The sequence below is a fragment of the Pongo pygmaeus genome, chromosome 5, assembly GCF_028885625.2.
Source record: "Pongo pygmaeus isolate AG05252 chromosome 5, NHGRI_mPonPyg2-v2.0_pri, whole genome shotgun sequence".
Classification (NCBI taxonomy): Eukaryota; Metazoa; Chordata; class Mammalia; order Primates; family Hominidae; genus Pongo; species Pongo pygmaeus.
Window position 1 is genome coordinate 532,838 of NC_072378.2, and position 23,425 is coordinate 556,262.

At 43.5% G+C, this 23,425-nt stretch overlaps 1 protein-coding gene across 3 annotated transcripts in view; it reads right to left on the bottom strand.

Annotated features, from left to right (window-relative positions):
- The window catches only part of EXOC2 (exocyst complex component 2), a 210,691-nt gene extending 189,240 nt beyond the window's left edge, over positions 1-21,451 (bottom strand). Inside the window, exon 1 of one of the 3 annotated variants that reach the window (XM_054490866.2) lies at positions 21,299-21,451. The gene's annotated coding sequence lies outside the window, so the exon portion shown is untranslated. Of the gene's footprint in view, positions 1-12,764; positions 12,829-20,505 lie in introns of those variants that run through there. The other 2 variants (XM_054490867.2, XM_054490868.2) reach the window with 2 other exon arrangements.
- Between the last annotated feature and the right edge of the window lie 1,974 nt (positions 21,452-23,425).

The following is a 23,425-nucleotide window of genomic DNA, read 5'->3' on the forward strand; positions in this document are numbered from 1 at the left end:
CAATCTGGCCAACATGGCAAAATCCTGTCTCTACTAAAAGTACAAAAACTAGCCAGGCTTCGTGATGCACTCCTGTAGTCCCAGCTACCTGGGAGGCTGAGGCAGGAGGATCACTTGAACCTGGGAGGTGGAGGCTGCAGTGAGCCGAGCCTGGGTGACAGAGTGAGACTGTCTCAAAACAACAACAACAACAACAACGAAAACTATTTGTTTTTTAAGCCAACAATTCATTACATTCCACATCCATATCACTCAGCATGAATGTGGGGTGTAGGTGCTGGGCATGGTGCCAGGGGAGGGAACCCAGAAGCCACATCATTTACTCCTTCTCTAAAACTCATCCTTGAATTTTTCAGATCCAAGTATTTGACCTATATCATTTTGCTTCTCCCTAAAGAACAACTTTTAACATTTTAACTTCTTTTAATAGTTAAGGTAAATCTAATGGCAATAAATCCCCTCAATTTCATCTGGAAAAAGTTTATTTCTCCTTCATGTTTGAAGGATAATTTGAAGGATAATTTCACTGGATACGGAATTCTATGTAGGTGGGTCTTTTTTCCTTGCTTGCATGGTTGCTGAAAAAAAGTCTGATGTTATTTCCATTCTTGTCTCTCTTTATGTAAGGTGTCCATCTCATCCCCAACCCCAGCTTCCTTCAGTATCCTTCAGTATTTTTTACATTTTTCTACAGTTTGAATACAATATGCTAAGTGTAGGTTTTTTATTTTTTATTTGTTTATTTATTTTTTGGTACTTGCCTGCCTACTGTTCTCTGAGCTATCCAGATCTGGGACTATCATTAATTACGAAAAACTCTCAGCCATTATTATGGCAAATATTTCTTCTGTTCTTTTTTCCTTCCCCTTATTGGTTCCCACTATACATATATTACACTTTGTGTAACTGTCCCACAATTCTTGGCTGTTCCATTCCATTTTCTTCAACCTTTTTTCTCTATTATAGTTTCTGAAGACTCTATTGACGTTTCTTCCAGTTCACTGATTCTTTCCTCAGCCATGTCTGGCCTATTGATGTGCCCATCAATGGCACTCTTCTCTTCTGTTAGTGTTATTTCTACCATTTCTTTTTTATTCCTTCTTAAAGTTTCCATCTCTCTGTTCACATTACTTACCTGCTGCATGTTGCCCACTTTTCCCATTAGGACCCTTAGCATATAATCATAGTTGTTTTAAACTGCTGGTTTGATCATTCTAATATCCTCCACCATACCTGAATCTGGTTCTAATGCTTGCTCTGTTTCTTCAAAATGTGGTTTTTGTCTTTAATTTTTGCCTTGTAATTTTTTGTTCAAAGCTGGATATGCTGTATTAGTTAAAGCAACTCAATACTGGTTTCCCACAGAAACTTCCATTCCTAGGCTTCTGCACTAAGAAGTTGGGATGCTCTGTATCTGCCTGTTGTCTCTACCATTTAGGGGACAGTGGTTTACCCTGTGGCCTCGATTTTCTGAGGGATATAAGGGAAGTTGTTGATTTTCAGTCTGTTTAGCTTTTTCCTTATTGTGAGGATTCGAGTGGTGACTTCCAAGCTCCTACGTCTCAGACCAGAAACTGCAAGAGCTTTGTTTTCAATATTTACATAAGTAAGTTGCGTTCTTATAAAATTAAAGTACATTTTACAATTTACTCAGAGCTTTAGTGTATGTGATCTAAATGATAAGGTAAATTTCATTAAGTTTGTAGACTCTGTTTTAAAATTCACGACCGGGTACAGTGGCTCACCCCTGTAATCCCAGCACTTTGGAAGGCCAAGGTGCGCAGATCACTTGAAGTCAGTAGTTTGAGACCAGCCTGGCCAACATGGTGAAACCCCATCTCTAGTAAAAATACGAAAAAATTAGCTGGGCGTGGTGGCGGGCACCTGTGATACCAGCTACTCAGGAGGCTGAGGCAGGAGAATCACTTGAATCTGGGTTCCAGTGAGGCAAGATCACGCCATTGCACTCCAGCCTGGGTGACAAAAGTGAGACTCCATCGCAAAAAAAAAAAAAAAAAAAAAAAATTCACATTTATCTAAGAAAAAATATAACAATACAATTGTCTTTTATTTGCACTGGTTAGTGTTCCATTAAATTAGTCCACTTAAGCCTCAACAGTATTTGGCTTAACAGAAGTTAAGCTATGAAACTGCAGCAGTGTATAGTCATATATTTTATTTATTCAGAAATATAAAGTGCAATTTTTAAACTATCTGGAAATAGAAAAGATTTCTATTTCTTGGAATAACAGATTCCTTGGGGTGAGGAGGAGCAAAACCTTTTCTAACAGCACAGATGTGGAGATCTAGGTCTTCAGAAGTACAGCATAATGCACCAAGGCCTCATTTACTAGACGCCATCGGCAATGAGGGGTTCTGCCTAGAGGAAATCTCCAAACAAAGCAGACTTACACTTCAAAACTCAAAAAACATATAACTTTTTACTATTTTGGCAGGGATCTCTCTCATCTGTATTTGCCTTCCCAATATGAACCACAACTGAACTTAAAAATATGATAATTAAGAAGTGTGAAATATTGCAAGAAATACCAAAATGTGACACAGAGACATGAAGTGAGCACATGCTGTTGGAAAAATGATACTGAGACACTTGCTTAATACAGGGTTACCACAAACCTTCATTTTGTTTTTTTTAAAAAAAGCATTATCTGTGAAATGCAGTGTCTACAAGGCACAATAAAGTGAACTGCACTCAAGCAAGTTATGACTGAAAACTCTCCAAACTCCTAACAATCCAAAAATGAGAAATTGAGAACTACCAGCACTTTTAATCAAATTTTATATTACGATGCTTGGTTCAAAGCATAACAGAACTAACAAACTCTGAGCTAGAAATTAAACAAAAATACCAAATTGATCATAATTCACATGCAATTAGCCAAATTTGAATCATTATACCAAAATACATAAGGCCAAAATGAGTTTTTTATTGCCATGATAATTACAGAACAAGTGTTGGTTCCAAATGAATGATACAGACTGCTGACATGATTACTTCCTTTCCCTCAATAATTCTATAAAAAAAAAATAAAGACAGAATTTGTTTAGCCTTGGAAGTGACTTATTTATTTATTCTTTCAGCTAGCTAGCATTTGGGTCATGTTTCCTCAAAAAAGTTCACGTACCCTGTTAAAAAAAAATTACCTTGTACTAAATATGAACTGTGAACACTTCTCAAAGCCTTGCAGTAATAATGACGGTAAGCTATGGTGGAAACAAAGAAAATGTGCAAAACACAATAATTCCAAAAATTGCTGGGAGAAATGAGTAAGCTATTGTTAAGGCTTTCTCTCATACTCTTTTCTAGGTCAAATTTATGCCTCTTCTCCTTGGCAATAAGAAACACTACTGTACTGATATTTTCTCCTCTCTGCTACTAAATCCTGAAGCTGTGGTACAAAAAGGCCTGGCCCTTGTATTAACCATGTTCATTTGTTTGTTTTTAGTGCTTTATGATGCTTTGACATTTTAGAGCCTGTGGACCAGGGAAGGGACTGCCCCTCTGAGAATGGCTAATTCCTAGAGGTCACAAACTACTTGCCTGGACTGAATATCCATCTTCAATTAGGCTCCTCCAATCAGGGACACTGCCCCCAGCCCTACCTACCCCAGGTGCCAGCCAACTAGGGACCACTCCTACAGCCCAGAGCCCTCCAAAAAGTCATTCAAATGATCCAATCCTAAACTTGCTCAGCTTGCCTACCCTGCCTAGCCATTCCTTCCCGGGAAAACTATAACAAAGGGTCTGGCCCATGCTTTCCCTCGCTCCCTCTGCCTCCTGACCTACCCCCAGTGCTTCCTGTGTGGTGCAGCTTGCCCACCCTCTTGGAACTGTGAGTAACACAATTTTCAACAACAATCTTATCCTGCTTGATGATAATAAAACCTACATTTTAAAAGTCTTCCCTTTTCAACCTTTCCGAGCCACTGTGACTCAATACTAATTCTCCCTCTTCACCAAAAAAGAGACTCTCAGGCTGGGGGTGGAGGAAAGAAAGCAAAAAACACTTAGAAATTCTCAACTGCTTTAAGTACTTTAGGGGGAACCATGGTAACAGCATTGTTTTTTGCTTTTCTTTTTCATTTATTCAAATGATCAAGGAAGGTCAGTGACAGTGTGCAGACATGCAGGAGTGCATGAAGAGACGCGTTCTCCATTCTAAAAGAAATGGGCGCCCCATCAACCCATTGCTTTAAACCTCTTCAACATTACAGAAAGGACAGGTTCCTCTGGAGACACTGTGGTTTCCCATACTCTTCAACATTACAGAAAGGACAGGTTCCTCTGGAGACACTGTGGTTTCCCATACTCTTCAACATTACAGAAAGGACAGGTTCCTCTGGAGACTCTGCAGTTCCCATACTCTTCAACATTACGAAAAGGACAGGTTCCTCTGGAGACTCTGCAGTTTCCCATACTCTTCAACATTACAGAAAGGACAGGTTCCTCTGGAGACACTGTGGTTTCCCATACTCTTCAACATTACAGAAAGGACAGGTTCCTCTGGAGACTCTGCGGTTCCCCCATACTCTTCAACATTACAGAAAGGACAGGTTCCTCTGGAGACTCTGCAGTTTCCCATACTCTTCAACGTTACGGAAAGGACAGGTTCCTCTGGAGACTCTGCGGTTCCCCCATAGTCTTCACCATTACGAAAAGGACAGGTTCCTCTGGAGACTCTGCAGTTTCCTATACTCTTCAACATTATGAAAAGGACACGTTCCTCTGGAGACTCTGCGGTTCCCCATACTCTTCAACATTACAGAAAGGACAGGTTCCTCTGGAGACTCTGCAGTTTCCCATACTCTTCAACATTACGAAAAGGACAGTTTCCTCTGGAGACTCTGCGGTTTCCCATACTCTTCAACATTACGAAAAGGACAGGTTCCTCTGGAGACTCTGCGGTTCCCCCATACTCTTCAACATTACAGAAAGGACAGGTTCCTCTGGAGACTCTGCAGTTCCCCATACTCTTCAACATTACAGAAAGGACAGGTTCCTCTGGAGACTCTGCAGTTCCCCATACTCTTCAACATTACAGAAAGGACAGGTTCCTCCGGAGACTCTGCGGTTTCCCATATTACACTTTATGGGGATTTTGACCCCTTCATTAGTGGGTTGAAGTTTTTGTTTTTAGTGCACAGTTAGCATTTGAGGTGGTATATGTGGGAATAAACATGGCTCTTGCCTTTATTTAAAATATTTTTCAATACAAAATCAGAAACAATACCAATTACATTAGGACACAACTAGCCATCAATCAACAGATAATATATCTTAGATATTAAGCAAACATTGATGACTTATTTTATCCAGGTAGTTTTTTAATTTTTTTTTTTTGAGACAGAGTCTGCCTCCCGGGTTCAAGCGATTCTCCTGCCTCAGCCTCCTGAGTAGCTGGGATAACAGGCGTGCATCACCATGCCTGACTAATTTTTGTATTTTTAGTAGAGATGGGGTTTCGCCATGTTGGTCGGGCTGGTCTAAAATTCCTGACCTTGTGATCTGCCCGCCTTGGCCTCCCAAAGTGCTGGGATTACAGGCATGAGCCACTGTGCCCAGCCTTATCCAAGTACTTTTCTATGTTCTTGCCATGCAATAACTTTTAATCCTCAAAACTCCCCTATGAGGATGGCTCATTAAATACTTTGCCCAATACTCCATAACCAATAACTATCACAGCAGGAATCACACCTAGGCAGTTTGCATCAGGGGCTGTGCTTATAATCTCTCTCTCTGTCTCTTACACACACACACACACACACTCTTCACACTGTCATTCACATATGAAAAAGGCCCCCCAAAAGAACTGTTTTCCCCAAAGTGCCTCCCTCTCTGACCAGTTCTTCAGTGTGACCGTGAGCATGCAATGAGAGATGCTAACTGGCATGAAGGACACGACCAACAGTTTTTAATCAGTGCAAAGTGGATTGACCAATATGGGGTAAAGAACACTGGTGTCATTAACACCACACTTTTGCCAGACAAATCAACTTGTTCAGCTATGGAGAGGGAGAAAAGACACTTAACCAAGAGTCAGAAGGCAGAAATTTAGATCCTAACTATATGATTTATTCAGGTCCCTTTAATTTCTATCAGTTTTCTCATCTTAAAATAGGAATAATAACTAACTTCACAAGAATCTTCTAAGGATTAAATGGAATCATGTGTACCAAAGCTCTCTGCAAACTTTAAAGCCCAAAATAAAAGTAACCTAGTATTGCTACCATTCATGCATCAAAAACCAACTGTAAGTGAATTCTTGGGCCAGGTGTGTCATTAGCTGCGCTGCCATGCCAGAGACTGGGTGAGCAACCTTATAGGAGAATGGTCTTCAATTGTTTTAAGATAGAAAGTATTTTAGTTAGAAAAAATAGAGAAAATTCTAAGATTTGTGCTGCATAACTTAAGAAAGATGAAAGCAGCAGGCAGAGAGGGCTGACACAATACAGTAACAGTACACAATCGTGATTATCTCCCAGAACCAGGGCACAGGGCTCCAGGGCAAGAGGGGAAAGTGCTTCTTTAAAGCCACAGCACTGCACTACGTAACACGGTGGGAAAATTCCAAACACTGATGATGGGCCGTAGTCAGGACAGCCAAAGATTAAGCTGAATTTTATTCTAAACAAACAACTGCTTTATTTTCTTGCCTCTTAATTTTTAGCATATTAACTCCAATCCCAGAAATGTTTCAGTTACAGTCCAAAAGCATAATGTTCTTGCTTACATAACTTCAAACATCTATAGAGTTAAAGAATTCCTGGTGATTTAAAAAGTCAAATATACATATAATTTTAATTATATGTATATTAAAAAAACTAGAAGAACATAAAGTAAGTGTATATTGCAGCTGTTGGGGTGGAAGGACAACATTTGGACTTGACAGAAAAATCACAACGGTGAACACACTAAGTTCTTGGCCATAAAGAAATATACATCTTCTATAAGTTAATAAATAAAAGATAACAAATTTAAAAGCCAAACTGGAAGTCTGCAAATATATTCAAAATGTCAAAATACAAATAACTTTATTATATAAACAGCTCACAAAAATCAATCAAGAAAACACCAAGAGCTTCAAAAAAAAATTGAGAAGGTATAAGCTTACAGTTCACAAGAGAGAAGATGCAACCAACCAACGAACATATGGACAAACTCAACCTCAGAGAAACATCAACTAAAACAGAGGTTCCACTGCTGGCCTATTAATAACACAAGATATTTAACACGATCTCGAAGGCTCATAGTTGTCGGCTGAATCTCTACACAGCTCCCACGCATCACTGGCAGCAGCACAAACTGTTCCAATACTCTGAAAAATAATTCGGCCACATGTGTCAAAGCCTTAGATATGCTTCCACAGTTCGACTCAAAATGTATTCCTGAAAAGTGAACAATGACTAAAATAATTCTAACCATGGGGACTGCTATTAGGCATGAAGATTCCCATAACTGCAAAAATGTATTACAGCAAGACGGGGAAAAAAATGCAAACATCCACCAAAACATCCAGTAAAATGTGAAGGTTCAGTCAAGGAAACATTATGCAGCCAGTGAAACAATACGAAAAACATGCGAGACCAAGAGAATACTTACAACGAATTAGTAAAATAGAAAGACATATGTCTAAACAAATAGACAGATAGGTATGAACAGACAGATGCACAGAAAAGTTCCTAGAAGGAAGTATTCTAAAATGCCAAATGGTTTATTAACAAGGGTAGGATTATCAGAGATTAAACAGCTTGTCAAAAATCACAGCTATTAAGTGAAAGACGTGGGATTCAAAACCAGGCCCTTGCTCTATGCTATTCTCCGGATGACTATTTTTTTTTTTTATTTTTAGTATTTATTATGGAAATCTTAAGCATACATAAGAGAGACTAGCATAAAGAACCTCCAAGTTCCCATCACCCAGCTTCAACATTCTGTCTCTTGTTTTAGCTGCCTCTCCCCCTCAACATACTTTTATGTTGTTTGTTGAGGGAGCTCTTTAAAGCATTGTATCATTTCATCCATAAATGATTTAGTTTGTATCTCTACAAATGACATTGCACCCAGCCCCAGGTCAATTTTTCCATATGGTCTAAAAGTTATTTTACAGTTGATGTGTTAGAATTAGGACCCAATCAATGTTTCTATTTAAAAAAGAAGAACAAAAGCTACCTTTATACAAACAAGGGCCTATGCTTATATGAATACAAAGAAAGGGCTAGAAGGATGCACGCCAGGGGTTAATTATCCTGAGAATGAGATTGGAGAAGGGTGGAGGGGCCAGGGAAATTGTGCTTTTAAATATTTTTATATTGCCTTCCCTGTGGCAATAAGCATGTATATACATGTTTTAGAAATGTAGGTAGGCCTTAGACCACACAGAAAAGCCCATTTCCAGAGCCCTGCAGGGCAGCTGCTGGCTGGAGATCCAGGCAGCAGAGGGTCTCCTTAAGAACGCTGACCACATGAGGCTTCCTCTTGGCAGCTCTGAGTTATATGCATTTTTTTGGGCTGGGGGTGGTGCTCATTTCTCCTGTAAATTAACTATCTTAAGAAAGTGATTGTAACAAATGATAGTATCCTTTACATTAAAGAAAAAGGGATAAAAAAAAATTACTGTGCCAAGCTCTCTGACAGCAATCTTCAGTGGGCTTGCCTGGGCTTGTCATCATATTTTCTTCACTCTAGTGTCTAGTCCAGTGCCAGACGCTCAGTGAAACGGTGGCCGGGCTGACTGGATCTGGGGACGCACGGGCTCTTCTTTCATCTCCTTAACAACAGCAGCAGAGACCTCAAAGGCTGTGTGAAATTCCTGCCATAAGAAGCTATAAGATGCGGCTTCTGAGAGGGGTGTCAGCTAGATTTGTTTCACAGGACAGATGCCATTCCTTGATTCTGTACTGTGTGCCATGCACTGTCTTTTAAACCAATAAATCTGGTCACAAGAGCAACTGCCAAAACCACTATAAAACCTGAGTGCCCTAATCACACCCTAAAAGGTCACAATCAACCCATGACGGCTCCTCCTGATCTTCAACACAATTCATGCCAAGGAAAACAATCAGATAAATCCAAATTAACCAAACATCTAAGCAGAACAACTCCTTTTCTACGGGTCACCTCTGGGTGACAAGACGTCCAGTTCAAATCTGACCTTTAACTGAAAGGTCCAAGAGGTGAACAGTTTGATATTCTATTACCACTTCCACACAGAATTACACGAAAAGCAGAAATTCTAATTTGTAGGTGCAGATCTTTAATGCTGTGTCTCCTTTCTCCCCCCACAAAAGATGTATTTTAAATGTTTAAACCAAGATGAATTTTGCCCCTAATAAATTTTAAAATATTACTAAGATATTTATAATGAAAGTTACCAGAGAAACTTGTTTTTCAACTATTCTTTAGTCCTATAAAAACTAGGCCAAAACTCATTTAAGCTTGATTTTTCCATTTAAAAAATCCAGCCATAAAAGAGAACGGGCTAGTACTGAGAACATATAAAACAATTCTAACTTTTCAGTTCTAATGAAAAGTCCAAATAAAGGTAGTAATCTTTTTCTTAAAGATAAAATTGTTTTCAACAGAAATGCACTTGGAAATAGGATTTTTTAAAGTGCTGTCAAGGTACTGTGGTTCTACAGATACTTTGCTTCTCTGCCCTTGCAAGAGAATCAACTGCTCTGGAGGATAATTCCCCCTTTAGTTACCAGACAGCAAAACCCTGATCCTTTTCCTGCTCACTGTTAACTCCTGGAGGATTCTGGCCAGTAAAAGCTAAGGTAGAAATGGAGGGAATCTGTTCAATCAAGATTTATTCATTTAGAGTTCTACATTGAATTTTAAACAACCAATTAGCACTGGCATTGGTGAAACTCCAGAAGGGTTGGGAACAGGAACCTGCATGACACAGCACTGCAGGAAAGTGCTGGTGACTAACAGCCAGTCACACATAGGGCACTTCTATCCAACACAAGCCTTGAGCATTCCACAGTTCCTATTAAATATTTCCGAGTTTCTTTTTTTTTTTGAGACGGAGTCTTGCTCTGTCACCCATGCTGGAGTGCAGTAGCAGGATCTGGGGTCAGTACAAGCTCTGCCTTCTGGGTTCATGCCATTCTCCTGCCTCCGCCTCCTGAATAGCTGGGACTACAGGCACCCACTACCATGCCTGGCTAATTTTTTTGTATTTTTAGTAGAGACAGGGTTTTTCTGTGTTAGCCAGGATGGTCTAGATCTCCTGACCTCGTGATCTGCCCGCCTCGGCCTCCCAAAGTGCTGGGATTACAGGTGTGAGCCACCGCGCCCAGCCCTGAGTTTCTAAAATACAAGTTCATTTCCACACATGATTACTTGACTATAACCATCATTTATCAGTATTTTTTCCTCTCTCTCTCCAAAGAATTTTCACTTCCTAGGTAAAAGTCATACAGTAATGACTAATAATACTATGCATACATTTTGTCATAATTGACATAAAAGGCCACATATATGATTCCACTTATATGAAAGTTCAGAATAAGTAAATCTGTGGATGCAGAAAGTGGGAAAGGATTGATAATGGATTCAGGGTTTTCTTTGGGTGTGATGAAACTGTTCTGGACTTAGATAACGGTGATGGTTGTACAACTTTGTGAATAACTGTGCTTCAGAATTCCTCTGAGCATTAGGTTAACATCATTAGCACCATAAACACAGAACCCCAAAAAACTGAACACAAAAAGAAATACAAGATGATATCATTTCTTAAAAAGTACCCAACATGACTAAATTCCTGAAGTCTGATTCCAGATCAGTTGAGGCTAAGGTACACCAGGGCCAGGAGTGAAAAGGTACCAGGAGGATAGGAGAAAGCTTTACCCTCGCAGTGACGGAAACAGAGCTCAGGTACTGAATCCCAGGGGGAAGAGTAGCAAATAAAGCAGCAGAACAACTCCAAGCTAAATAGACTGACCTTGCGGGAAGATGTGAGTGGCCTAGACTTTCTAATCCTTGACAAACACCAACACCACCAACTCCATTCCAGCAAGACTGCCAGGAAGACACGGAAATAAAGAAGCTAAACAAGCAAAATCCCAAGTGATATCAAGAGTCTACATATGTTTATTCAAATAACAAAATACTTGACCATCTCAACAAGAATGTTCAGGAATGAGAGAGGAACAAAATCAAGAAAATATTACTAAGCTATTCATAATGAAAGGATTGGATAAAAAGATATTCTCCTAAATTTATACTATTACATAAAAACAAAGTTTCATTTGTCTCGACTTGTCAAATCTTTAGGATGAAATAAACCAATATAACCACTGACAAATATAATAACTATGGTAAAGAGGCATGCCAAAATCAATGCAGAGTTTCAGAAAAGGTCAAGAAACCAACCGTCAGCTTAAATTGGTTAATTTCATTAAAACTGTTAAACATGACAGGATGTCACTAACTCCCAGGTTCTTTTACATGAGCAAAGCTGGATTAATTTCACCCAAATTTTGTATAATAGCTTTTCCAATTTCCAAAAATACATCAACTTTGTCACTGATCTTACAAATTCTGCTTTCCTTCTCTAGCTCTATCTCAAAAGAAACTTCTCGAAGGCCATAAATCTTGACATAGTGAAAGCAAAATAATCACAGCACTCAACAGTGCCGTTAACATTTCTGAGCCACGAGGGATTAAGCAGGCAGATGCTATGGAAAGTGCCTGTCAGGAGAGGACAGCCCAGAGTTCAGAATGCACCACAGCTGCCAAGGATTGAAGCTGCTAGCTATGGAATCAGGCTCAGGAGAAACTCTGGGCACAATTCCGGCATCCTAAATAAATTAAAGTAAACAGTGTTGCTCTCTCTCTCATCCACCCTGTTAGCAGCCTCTCGGCTGAGCGGGAGACCACACACTCGGACCACACAGCGCCAGCTGAACTTGCTCGCACGCAACATCTACAAGCTGTCACTCTGCAGCAGCCCAGAGAGGGAGAAGGATGAGGTTAGGGAGGGGGAGACAGGACCGCAGGAAGAGGGGGAGGGGAGACAGGAGAGTCTTCCCTGCGTGCAGCTGGAGAGAGTGATGTGTGGTTTGGAGAAGGGGGAGGGGTGGAATCTATAAACCTCCCTGAGAAAACAAGCTGGTCATGGCCTTGTGTAGTCTTGACCTGTACTCCCCCATACCAATTTAGTAGCTGATGAAGGATTAACAAAGCATCCATTTAACATCAATTAACCTCCTATCCATCACAGGTCAAAAGAGAAAATTACTATTACAAAAGCATTTCACTAAAATCAAGACAAAAGGCCACATTTTCTTACAATTTATACTGTACACTTAAGTAAATACATTTTCCTTATAGATGTACTATACTAATTTTAAACCATCTGCCTCTTTTCCTTTAATGAAGCACACAGGGATGGATTTAAAGTGTTTTCTGCAATAGAAGTCAGAAAATTTTAATTCTGTAATTTTCCCATATTTAATTTCTCAAATTAAAACGGTGGCACAATTTTAATTTTCCAAAATATTTACTACTAGAAAAAAAAGACAGTAAGTTGTTATTTTTCACAGAACTTCAGACTAAAAATACATAGAAAAAGTTAGCAGTAATAATATAAAGAAAAAAATCAGAAAATGAAACCACAACTGAAAGCAGTTTTAGAATCATAAAAGCAGTACTTTTTACTATTTAGTAAAGAAAAGTTTCACTGATTTCAATAGCAGACAAGAAATCTGAACAAAATGAGTGATCACAGTCTCACCTTGTCATGCTCCCAGATGCTCTTCTCAGCTAGAGAAGGCCAGGAACCGGAAAAATACAGAAGTTCTGACTCACTGAAGACTAGGATAACCTCTACTCAACAGGCTACGGAAGGCCTCATGATGTTAAAACACTATTTCCCTAACAGAGCAGACTATAGAAAGGTGATTTTCCCCACAATCATTTGAAAACACACACACACACACACACACACACACACACACACACACACCCCTCCCAAAAGTCCACCCTTCCCCATATATGACTCAACCTGGCAGCACTGGCATCACCAGGGAACAAATCAAGCAGAATCTCAGTAGCCTTAGCTGTCCAGAACCACCTTGGGTCCAGAGGACCCCAGAAGAATCCTGTTGCAGAGCTGCCTAGTGAGTTTCAACAGTAAAATTAGACTCAGCCAGACTCTCAGGGCACCCTAAAATATAATCAAAGTAGAGAATTCACCAAATGTTTCTAGAGTCAGGCCCAACCTACCCTAAGACAGACTTGTCCCTGCTGGGCTGCGTTGGGCTGGACCCAAAGGGATCGCCCAGAGAGAATGGGAAAAGGGTTTGGGAAAATGGTGATTTTTCTTCCCCAGTTCTCTATAAACACAGACTCCACTCTTCCTGAGTGAGATCAAGAGCAAGTTACATTAGCACTGCCACAAATTCCACCATGTAACAGCACACAGTGGGACAAGTCTCAGAGACAGGGTCATGAACTCTATAATCCAGTTTTCCAAATTAATCCTCTTGCTCCTCCTGCTCCATCCCCAAATCATAGTTAACAAAAATACAAGCATGCACAGATCTGAAAGAACTCATGGGGTCCAAATTGTATAGAGTTAGGGCCTGATAAGGGCAGAAGACTCGCTGAGTCTCAGCAGGGCCATTTGCAGAAGGGGGGGACTCAACAGGTAAGAAGTAATGTATCCTGCTTTCCTGGACCTTTTTTTTTTTTTTTTTCTTTTTTTTTTTTTTGAGATGGAGTTTTACTCTGTCGCTAGGCTGAAGTGCAGTGGGGCTCACTGCAACCTCCGACTCCTTGGTTCAAGCAATTCTCCTGCCTCAGCCTCCCAAGTAGCTGGGATTACAGGCATGCGCCACCACGCCCAGCTAATTTTTTTGTATTTTTAGTAGAGACGGGGTTTCATCATATTGGCCAGGATGGTCTCAAACTCCTGACCTCGTGATTCGCCCTCCTGGGCCTCCCAAAGTGCTGGGATTACAGGTGTGAGCCACCGTGCCCAGCCTCCTGGACCTCTTTTTATACTTCTTTTCCTTCTCTACCTCTACAAACAAAAAATAAATGAACTACTATCTATGGTTTCAAATGAAGGCATATTTGTTTATATTTTAATTCTTTTGGGAAAATAATCCAATAATTTAAACCATATAACTGATAAATGACATTTGATTTTTATTTATTTATTTTGGGAATGGGAATAAAGACCTTCCCTCCTGCTACAATGTTTGAAGGTAAGAGATTAAGGGGACGAGAATGTGCATGAGATGACTAGAAAGCAATACTGGAAGCTAGACCAGTATACAGGGAATGCCTGACAACTTAGCTCTCAGAGCCCCCATATAAGAGATCTGTTACATAAATACTGGATTACTCAGCTGTTCTCATAAAACAAGCACTGGATTCTATCTTAACTGGAAGAGTTACTTAGAGGTCTCCTTTATTCCCCAGGAACCATAAAGCCCTCTGCCTTAGCATGCCACGTCTCTTCCTAGAGGACAAGGACTGTCACTATGTTGCACAGGGAAAGGCTGCAGGTCTAAAGGTGACTGGACTTCCAACCGATGCCACTGGACATTGATGACATGTCAAAAATGAACCAGGCCAGTGCAAATTCATGCCCCTCCACCCACCCCCAACAAATAAATGAAGACAAAAACTTCAAAGAAGATACACTACTTAATAGGAAAACAAGAGTTTCATACAAGAGCATAGCATTATTTATTCACAAATCTATTGCCAGTAGTACCCAATGCCCTACTACTCTCTTTATTAGATCTGTATGGATAGATAAAAACAGTAAGTCTTAGTATTTTAGGAAGTATAGTTTTTCAGAAAAAAAGATGTCAGGGTTTTATTTTCCCAGAAAGACAGATCACCTGAACAAGACTGAAGAAATCATATCAAATAATATTCTTTTTTTTTTTTTTTTTTTTTGAGACAGGGTCTCACTCAGTCACCCAGGCTGCTGGAGTGCAGTGGTGCAATCACGGCTCACTGCAGCCTCAGGTGATGCAGGCTCAAGTGATCCTCCCACTTCAGCCTCCTGAGTAACTGGGACCACAGATGTGTACCATCACACTCGGCTAACTTTTCTGTATTTTTTGTAGAAAAGGGGTCTCACTATATTGCCCAGGCTGGTCTCAAACTCCTGGGCTCAAGCTATCCTTCCACCTCAGCCTCTCAAAGTGCTGGGATTACAGGCATTGAGCCACTGAACTTATCCTCAAATAATATTTATTTCTATCTTTACCTAGTCCATCAAGAAGATTTGCGATACAATGACTAGTCACCCAGATCCTCAAAAGGAGACAGTATTGGACTCCTATACCCCAGAAAAACAGATAAACTAGGGCTGTGAAAAGGAAACATCCTTGGATTTATTCAGTCAAATAAATGTTTATTATACACTTGCTATGTCCCAGGCACTACCCTGAGGAAATGACAGGAACAAGATTTTGTGACCAGAAGCTCAAGAATGACTTTGGCCTTCAGTAGAGTGATCATAGCTGAAACCAGATGGCACTGGGATGGGGGAGAAGTTGGCTACAAACACCTATTTCAAGAAATGTGGCCAGAAAGCGAAAAAGAGAGGAATTTTAAAAGGGCAATGTGAAATCAAGGGAGGATTCTACTTTTTTCTGTTTTGCTTTATTGTTGTCTATCTCTAAGCATGTATAAAGGCCAACAGAAGGAAGGCTTTAGTAAGACGTGAACACCTGAGTGAAGTCCTCACAAAGGCAGGGGTAGATGGGATCCACAGCCCAGGTATGGGATTGGTCTTAGCATAAACACAACCTCTTCCACTGTGACTGGGGAGGAGGAACAGTTTTTGGCAGGAAGCCCCTGGGATTCTCCACTTACATCTCTTTTATTTATGATGTAGGTGGCAAGGCCACTTGCTAAGAGTGTGTGTAAATGATGTGAAAGGATGAGAGGTTTGAAAAGCGTGAAAATGCTGAAAGTACATTCTGCAGAGATTAGAAGCGGGTACTGATGAGGAAAATTCTAGAAGATTCCTTGATGGCCCAGCTGAGCTGGTGACCATGGATTTATAGGGGCACAGATCTGGATACTGTGATTTTCCCCAGCTGGCCCCAGCAACTCAGGTCAAGCATTACAGGAGGCAGTGTTGAGACTGCCCAAGGCTGAGAAGCTGCCAGGCAGATGCTACAGAAGAACAACGATACAACTGAGCACACTGGCAGAAGAACAACGATACAACTGGGCACACCGGCAGAAGAACAACGATACAACTGGGCACACCGGCAGAAGAACAACGATACAACTGGGCACACCGGCAGAAGAACAACGATACAACTGGGCACACCGGCAGAAGAACAACGATACAACTGGGCACACCGGCAGAAGAACAACGATACAACTGGGCACACCGGCAGAAGAACAACGATACAACTGGGCACACCGGCAGAAGAACAACGATACAACTGGGCACACCGGCAGAAGAACAACGATACAACTGGGCACACCGGCAGAAGAACAACGATACAACTGGGCACACCGGCAGAAGAACAACGATACAACTGGGCACACCGGCAGAAGAACAACGATACAACTGGGCACACCGGCAGAAGAACAACGATACAACTGGGCACACCGGCAGAAGAACAACGATACAACTGGGCACACCGGCAGAAGAACAACGATACAACTGGGCACACCGGCAGAACAACAATACAACTGGGCACACTGGCATGACAGTGACTGAAGATCACAGAAGCTCCTGATAGGTGCAGTGGGGGTGAATGAGACTGAGAAATTGAGAGACTATAAGCAAACAGTGGGAGGCCTGCACTTTGGATTTCAGAAGTGGACCAGTTCCAACACTGAGGCAGTTCGGTGTTACTCTTCCAGCCCCCAGCACTACTTCTCTGGCAACAGTCGGACCCTCCTCCAGACAGCCCTACTTTCTCCTTCTGTCCTTTCCGGTTACTGTTAGCTTCCCTTTGCTCCTCACCACTCCTTGTATATTCCCTAATCCCCTCTGCACCCTTCTTCATTTGAGCTATCTGGCATGATTTCTGATTCCTGCTGAGACATACATCATATCACTCACATGGGGTTTTCATTAAAATTAAACTAAAGCCAAACATGGCCTTTTGTCTCGTTTTGTCTTTTGCTAAAATTATAATACAATGAAAGTTAAATCATATGCCCTCCAAAATCACAAACCTTTAAAATGAGAAAAGGCCTTTAAAAATTCATCCATGCTTACAAATGAAACGAAGGGGCAGCCTTGTGGCACTGTCAGCAAGCAGTAAAGGGAAAAAAGGCCTTCAACGCTGCACTTGTCACTGAGTGCTTAAGATGTGCCGGGTACTAGTCTTGAAGCTCTCTGAATCCACCCTGAGCAGCTCACCTTCTCCTAAACTGAAATCCAGTCTTCCCCAGTCCTGTGTCCAGTGTTCTCTCCATTATTGGCACCAAGATTTACTGTGGAAAATATTACATAGAAAAACTGATAAACCCAAAAACAAAAATAAAGCAAACTGGATGATGTATTTTTAATCTGAAATGCTACCAAGGGAATTAAGGTAAAGGATGTTCAGGAAGCTTTTGAGCTGGCCTAATAAAACTCTCCAGGAAAAACAAAAAAAAAAAGAACTGTCTAACAACTCAGTTCCAAACTCTTCTGCCTGTCAGTCAAGGCACTCCACCCATAATCCAAAATACACTCGCTTACCAGCCCCTGGGCCTTTGCTCCTGGCATGCAGCCCAGGTGTTCACATGCCTTCCTTCATCAAGCTCTTATCATCAAAGCTTCTCAATTACTCTAGCCCCAATGGATCCTTCCCACCTCTGAGCTTCTGCTGGACTTACACTCAATACTACAGAGTTTAATTCTTAGCTATTCTTTAACTGAGAGGGCAAAAATACCCCTTATGAATCCAGGCTAATATTATTTGATTTTTAATATATGTGTCAGGCATACAGTAAGACTGGAAGACACAAAAATAATTAAAACTAATCCCGATCCAGAATGAGCTTATAGTCTTTTACTGGTGTATGTAAGCACCATTAATAATATTGCCCCTAACACAACACAAGTGCTATAAGACAAGTGCTAAGTGGTTATAGGATTCACTGAGTTGGAAAATTTCAAGGCAGGAAGGATTTCAGAGATAATCTAACTGCATGTATTCTCTGAATACACAAAAAAGGAAACAGTCCAAAGCATCTAAGCAACTCAGCCAGTACTATGAAGCAGACTAGATTAGACCAAGGACCAGTGTATAGTTGCTTTGACGCCTAAGCCAAAAATACCTTTTGACTCTGTGATTTTCAAATTGAGATCAGCCAGGCACAGTGGGTCACACCTATAATCCCAGCACTGGGAAGCTGAGGCCAGTGGATCACTTGAGTTCAGGAGTTCAAGACCAGCCTGGGCAACATAGTAAGACCTCACCTCCACAAATAATTTTTAAAATGAGCCGAACCCAGTGGCACGCACCTATAGTCCCAGCTACTTGGGAGGCTGAGGTAGAAGGATTTCTGGAACCATGGCGGTCAAGGCTGCAGTGTGTTGTGATTGTGCCACTGCACTCTAGCCTGGGTGACAGAACAAGACCCCCTTTCAATCAATCAATAAACAAACTGAGATCGAAGGATGCCGATGTGTCACCCACCGCTTTAAGATTCATAATTTCCCGGCCCGGCGCAGTGGTTCACGCCTGTAATCCCAGCACTCTGGGAGGTGGGTGGATCACGAGGTCAGGAGATCGCGACGGTGAAACCCCGTCTCTACTAAAAACACAAAAAAATTAGTCGGGCGTGGTGGCGGGCGCCTGTAGTCCCAGCTACACGGGAGGCTGAGGCAGGAGAATGGCGTGAACCCAGGAGGCAGAGCTTGCACTGAGCAGAGATCTCGCCACTGCACTTCAGCCTAGGCGACAGGGTGAGACTCTGTTCTAAAAAAAAAAAAGGTTCATAATTTCCCTACAATTACTTTTAAGTTTGTGTATTCATATCAATAATAATTTTTAACTAATATAAACATACTCTAAAGCATATGATTAGAAGTCCACACTATCACCATGTGATTTCAGCAGGCAGTCCAGAGGGTCCAAGAACATATTCCCCAGGATCTGAGTACAATCAACATCCTAGCACACTGCTTAGCAGGGTGATCAATGAATGTTATTTCCCAGTTTCAAAATCCTCTCAACAGTGACCTAAAATTCATCCATTCAATAAACATTTAAGCACCTACTATGTGGCAGACGCTGGACTAGGAACCCAGGCTGGATTAAGATGGGTAAACTGGAGAATGAGTGGAAAAGTAACTGAGAGAACACCTCTGTAACTAGCACTTCCTGTATGGCCTAATCTTGCTGCTGCTTGACACTAGAAATATTAAAAGTTCTTTGCTAGAAGACTATTTTTTCAGTACCAACGTCATTTCCCATATGATTCTTACATAATGGGCTCCCAAGAACTTAGCAAGTTAATAACCATCTTTTAGAAAAGTAATACAGTTGACCCTTAAGCAACATGGGTTTGAATGAGACAGATCCACTTATATACGGATTTTTTCAACAAAAGTTGCACTGAGTGTGCCTGCATCTCCCACTCCCCTTTCACTTCCTCCATCTCTTCCATCTCTGCCACTCCTAAGACAATCCCTCCTCTTCTTCCTCCTCCACAATCTACTCATGAAGACTATGAGGATAATAACCTTCATGATTCTCCACTTCCATTTAAAGAAGAGTAAATACATTTGTTGTGATTTTAACATTTTCCTCTCTCAGCTTACTTTAAGAATACAGTATGTAATACGTATAACATACAAAATACATGTAAGTCAACTGTTTATGTATCAGTAAGGCTTCTGGTCAACAGTAGGCTATTAGTAAAGTCCTGGGAAAGTCAAAAGTTATATGGAAATTTTTGACTGCGTGGCACCCCTAACCCCAGTGTTGTTCAAGGGTCAACTGTAGTTCAAAATGGCATTCAATACAGGAAATTAAATACTTGACAAGAAAAAAAGATCACTTTCTAAAACTTCCAAGAGTTGTTCCAAGTCACACTGGGGGAACTCTGCCTCTCTGCTTAAATTTATTAAGTTTCTACTTAGACAAACAAGTGAACATGTAAGTACTAAGCACACATCACCCTCTTTCTATTACTACTCTGGGAATCGCCAACTTTTAGCACAAAAAAAATCATCTTTGAGAAGATTCTGGCTTTCAGTTGATTTGTCATTAAAGGAGTCAGTTACACAAAGCATGGGCCAGTACATACTAACATTCATAAACAAAACATTATTATGCATTAGAAGACAGATCCACATAAGCTCAGAACTAACCTTTCAATATTGCAGAGTGCACACAAAAGATTTAATTAAAGTGTGGCTAACTTAGAAAAAATATTTTTTAAGTGTTCCTTGTAAGTTTACTCACAGATTCATAAAGGCATCAAACTTAAAATTTCTCAGACTTATCAGTATACTGACCTTTGGCAGATTAAAAATAACTTACTTCCATTCAAAGACGAGTTCTTTGAAGAACTATTTCTTGGAATTACTAAAGTGTTTTCTTAACAATCTTGGGATACAGGGTTACGCATCACCAGGCTTCCAGGCTGCTGGTGTGCGGATCTGGAGCCGGCGCGCAAGGTCTCAATGGCAGCTACAACAGGACCTCAGGCTCTTTGCTCAAGCACTCTGAGCCGCCGCTCCCCTATCCGTAAAATGGGTCACACGGCAGCGTACACCCGCGCGAGGATCAAGTACGTGCACGCAAACGCTGACAACAGTGGCAGGCGCCTCTTAAGCGCTCAGGACAGCCGGAGCGGGATGCACGCCTAGGCAGACAGGTAAAACCTGCCTCGCGTTCACTTTTCCGGAGAAATTCTCCAATCTCACGGAGTGGCAACCGCGCAAGGGCGACTCTTCCGGAGAAATTCTCCAATCTCACCCCAGTGGCAACCGCGCAAGGGCGAAGCGGCGCAGTCGGGGGCCAGCTCCAGCGGGCGGGGCCTGGAGTGAGCCCTCTGCAGCCCTCGCCCCTCACCGGCGCAGGTGGGGACCGCGGGGGTGGGAACTGGGGGGGTGGACGCGGAGCCCAGCAGGCGGTTGACGGCAGGGATGGGGGCGGCGGGGCTGGGAACCGCGGGGGGTCGCGGGGCCCCGCAGGTGACCACCGGCGCGAGTGGGCGCGGCTGTCCCTTCACAGCTGAGGCCTGGACGGACGCCGCAGGCGGCCACCTCCGTGCAGCCGACGTCCATGTCCCGCTGGCCTTCGGCCAGGCCCACCAGCCTCCCACACATACCTCCAGCCGTCCTTCCGCAGCTCACGGCCGGCACAGACAGGGCCCGGTAGGTCTCGCCGAAGACTCCGCGGCCGCCAGCTGCCGGCACCTCACTTCCGCCCGCTGCGAGCGCCGAGCGCGTAGATTCGCCTGGCAGTCGAGCGCCGAGTCCTCGATGGGCGGAGCCTTCAGGGGAGGGTAGAGGAGGGGAGGAGACCGGCGCGGGTGCTGGAGGTCAGCAGGGGCCGTGGGCGGTGGACGCTGGAATGCCTTGGGTTCCGAGGGATCCAGCTGCCTGAATGGACACGAGTAGGAGGTTTTTGCTGGGCGTCTTTGCGGTGGCGGGAAGCGGTGAGGGAGGGAAAGAAGGATACAAGCTCAAGGGGCAGGCCGGGTGCACCATCCATCCCCGTGCCCTCGGGTCATCTCAGGGAGACTGTGGGATGATAGTGCGTTTGTGGGCCACAGTTCACAACGATGGGCCCTGCATCGGGTCAAAGGACCCCTCCGGAACAGGGGGATGCACAAGGTCAAGAGAATGCATGGAATCAGAGGGCTGCACCAGGTCAGGGGGGCTGCACCGAGACCAGAGGAAGCATCAGGTCAGGAGGATGCACTGGAGTGTGCATCCCCAGGGGGCCACACTGGGTAAGGAGGATGCACCAGGTTAGGAGGCAGCACTGGGTCAGAAGGATGCACTGGAATCAGGGGACTGTACCAGGTCGGGGGCGGTGCATCAAGTCAGGAGGAGGCACTGGGGTCAGGGGGCAACACTGAGTCAGGGGCAGCCCTAGGTCAGGAGGATGCATGGGGTCAGGGGGCTGCAGGGGTTTGAGGGCTGCACTGGGTCAGGGCGCCGTACCAGGTCAGGGGATGCGCAGGATCGGGGGAGATGCCCGGGGTTGTGGGATGCTGGGGGTTGGGGGGATGATCGGGGTCGGGGGATGCTCGGCATCAGGGAGTTCTCGAGGTCGGGGGGATGCTTGAGGTCGGGGGGTTCTCAAGGTCGGGGGGGATGCTTGGGGTCGGGGGATTCTCGAGGTCGGGGGATACTCAGGGTCAGGGGGTTCTCGGGGTCGGGGGGATACTTAGGGTTGGGGGATGCTCTAGGTCGGGGGAAGCTCGGGTTCAGGAGCTATGGCCAGGGAGGAAGGACAATCAGGAAAGTGGGGGTAGCGGATTCTGGAAGCTAAATAGTTTCAGGAAGAAGGAATTGATAGCCAATGTTCAGAAGTACCGTGAGGCCAAGACTCCAGAGACAATTGAGTTTGGCATATGCCAGTCATTGACATCCTTGACAAAAGCAGTTTCAAAGGAGTGTGGGGAAGCTACATCTTGTCAGAGTGGACTGTGAAAAGAATATTAAGTGAAGTGGAAAAAAGTAAGTTTCAACAACCTAGGCTGGCAGGTTTAGCAATAAAAATACAAATACCCAGTAAAGTTTAATTTCAGGTAAACAACAAGTAATTTGTAGTATAGATATATCACTAAACTAATGTTGCATGGGATATACTTCTACTAAAACATTGTTTTGAGAGGTGACACCGTGCTGGCAGCCCTCACAGCCCTCGCTTGCTCTCAGCACCTCCTCGGCCTTGGCGCCCACTCTGGCTGCGTTTGAGGAGCCCTTCAGCCCGCCGCTGCACTGTGGGAGCCCCTTTCTGGGCTGGCCAAGGCTTGCCGGGAGGTGTGGAGGGAGAGGCGCGGGCGGGAGCCCAGGCTGCGCGCAGCGCTTGCGGGCCAGCGCGAGTTCCGGGTGGGCGTGGGCTCAGCGGGCCGGCACTCAGAGCGGCCAGCCCACCCGCCGGCCCTGGGCAGTGAGGGGCTTAGCACCTGGGCCAGCAGCTGCTGTGCTCAATTTCTGGCCGGGCCTTAGCTGCCTTCCCGCGGGGCAGGGCTCCGGACCTGCAGCCTGCCATGCCTGAGCCAACCCCCCGCCACGGGCTTCTGTGCGCCCGAGCCTCCCTGACGAGGGCCGCCCCCTGCTTCACGGCGCCCAGTCCCATCGACCACCCAAGGGCTGAGGAGTGCGGGCGCATGGTGCGGGACTGGCAGGCGGCTCCACCTGCGGCCCCAGGGAGAAATCCACTGGGTGAAGCCAGCTGGGCTCCTGAGTCTGATGGGGACTTGGAGAACCGTATGTCTAGC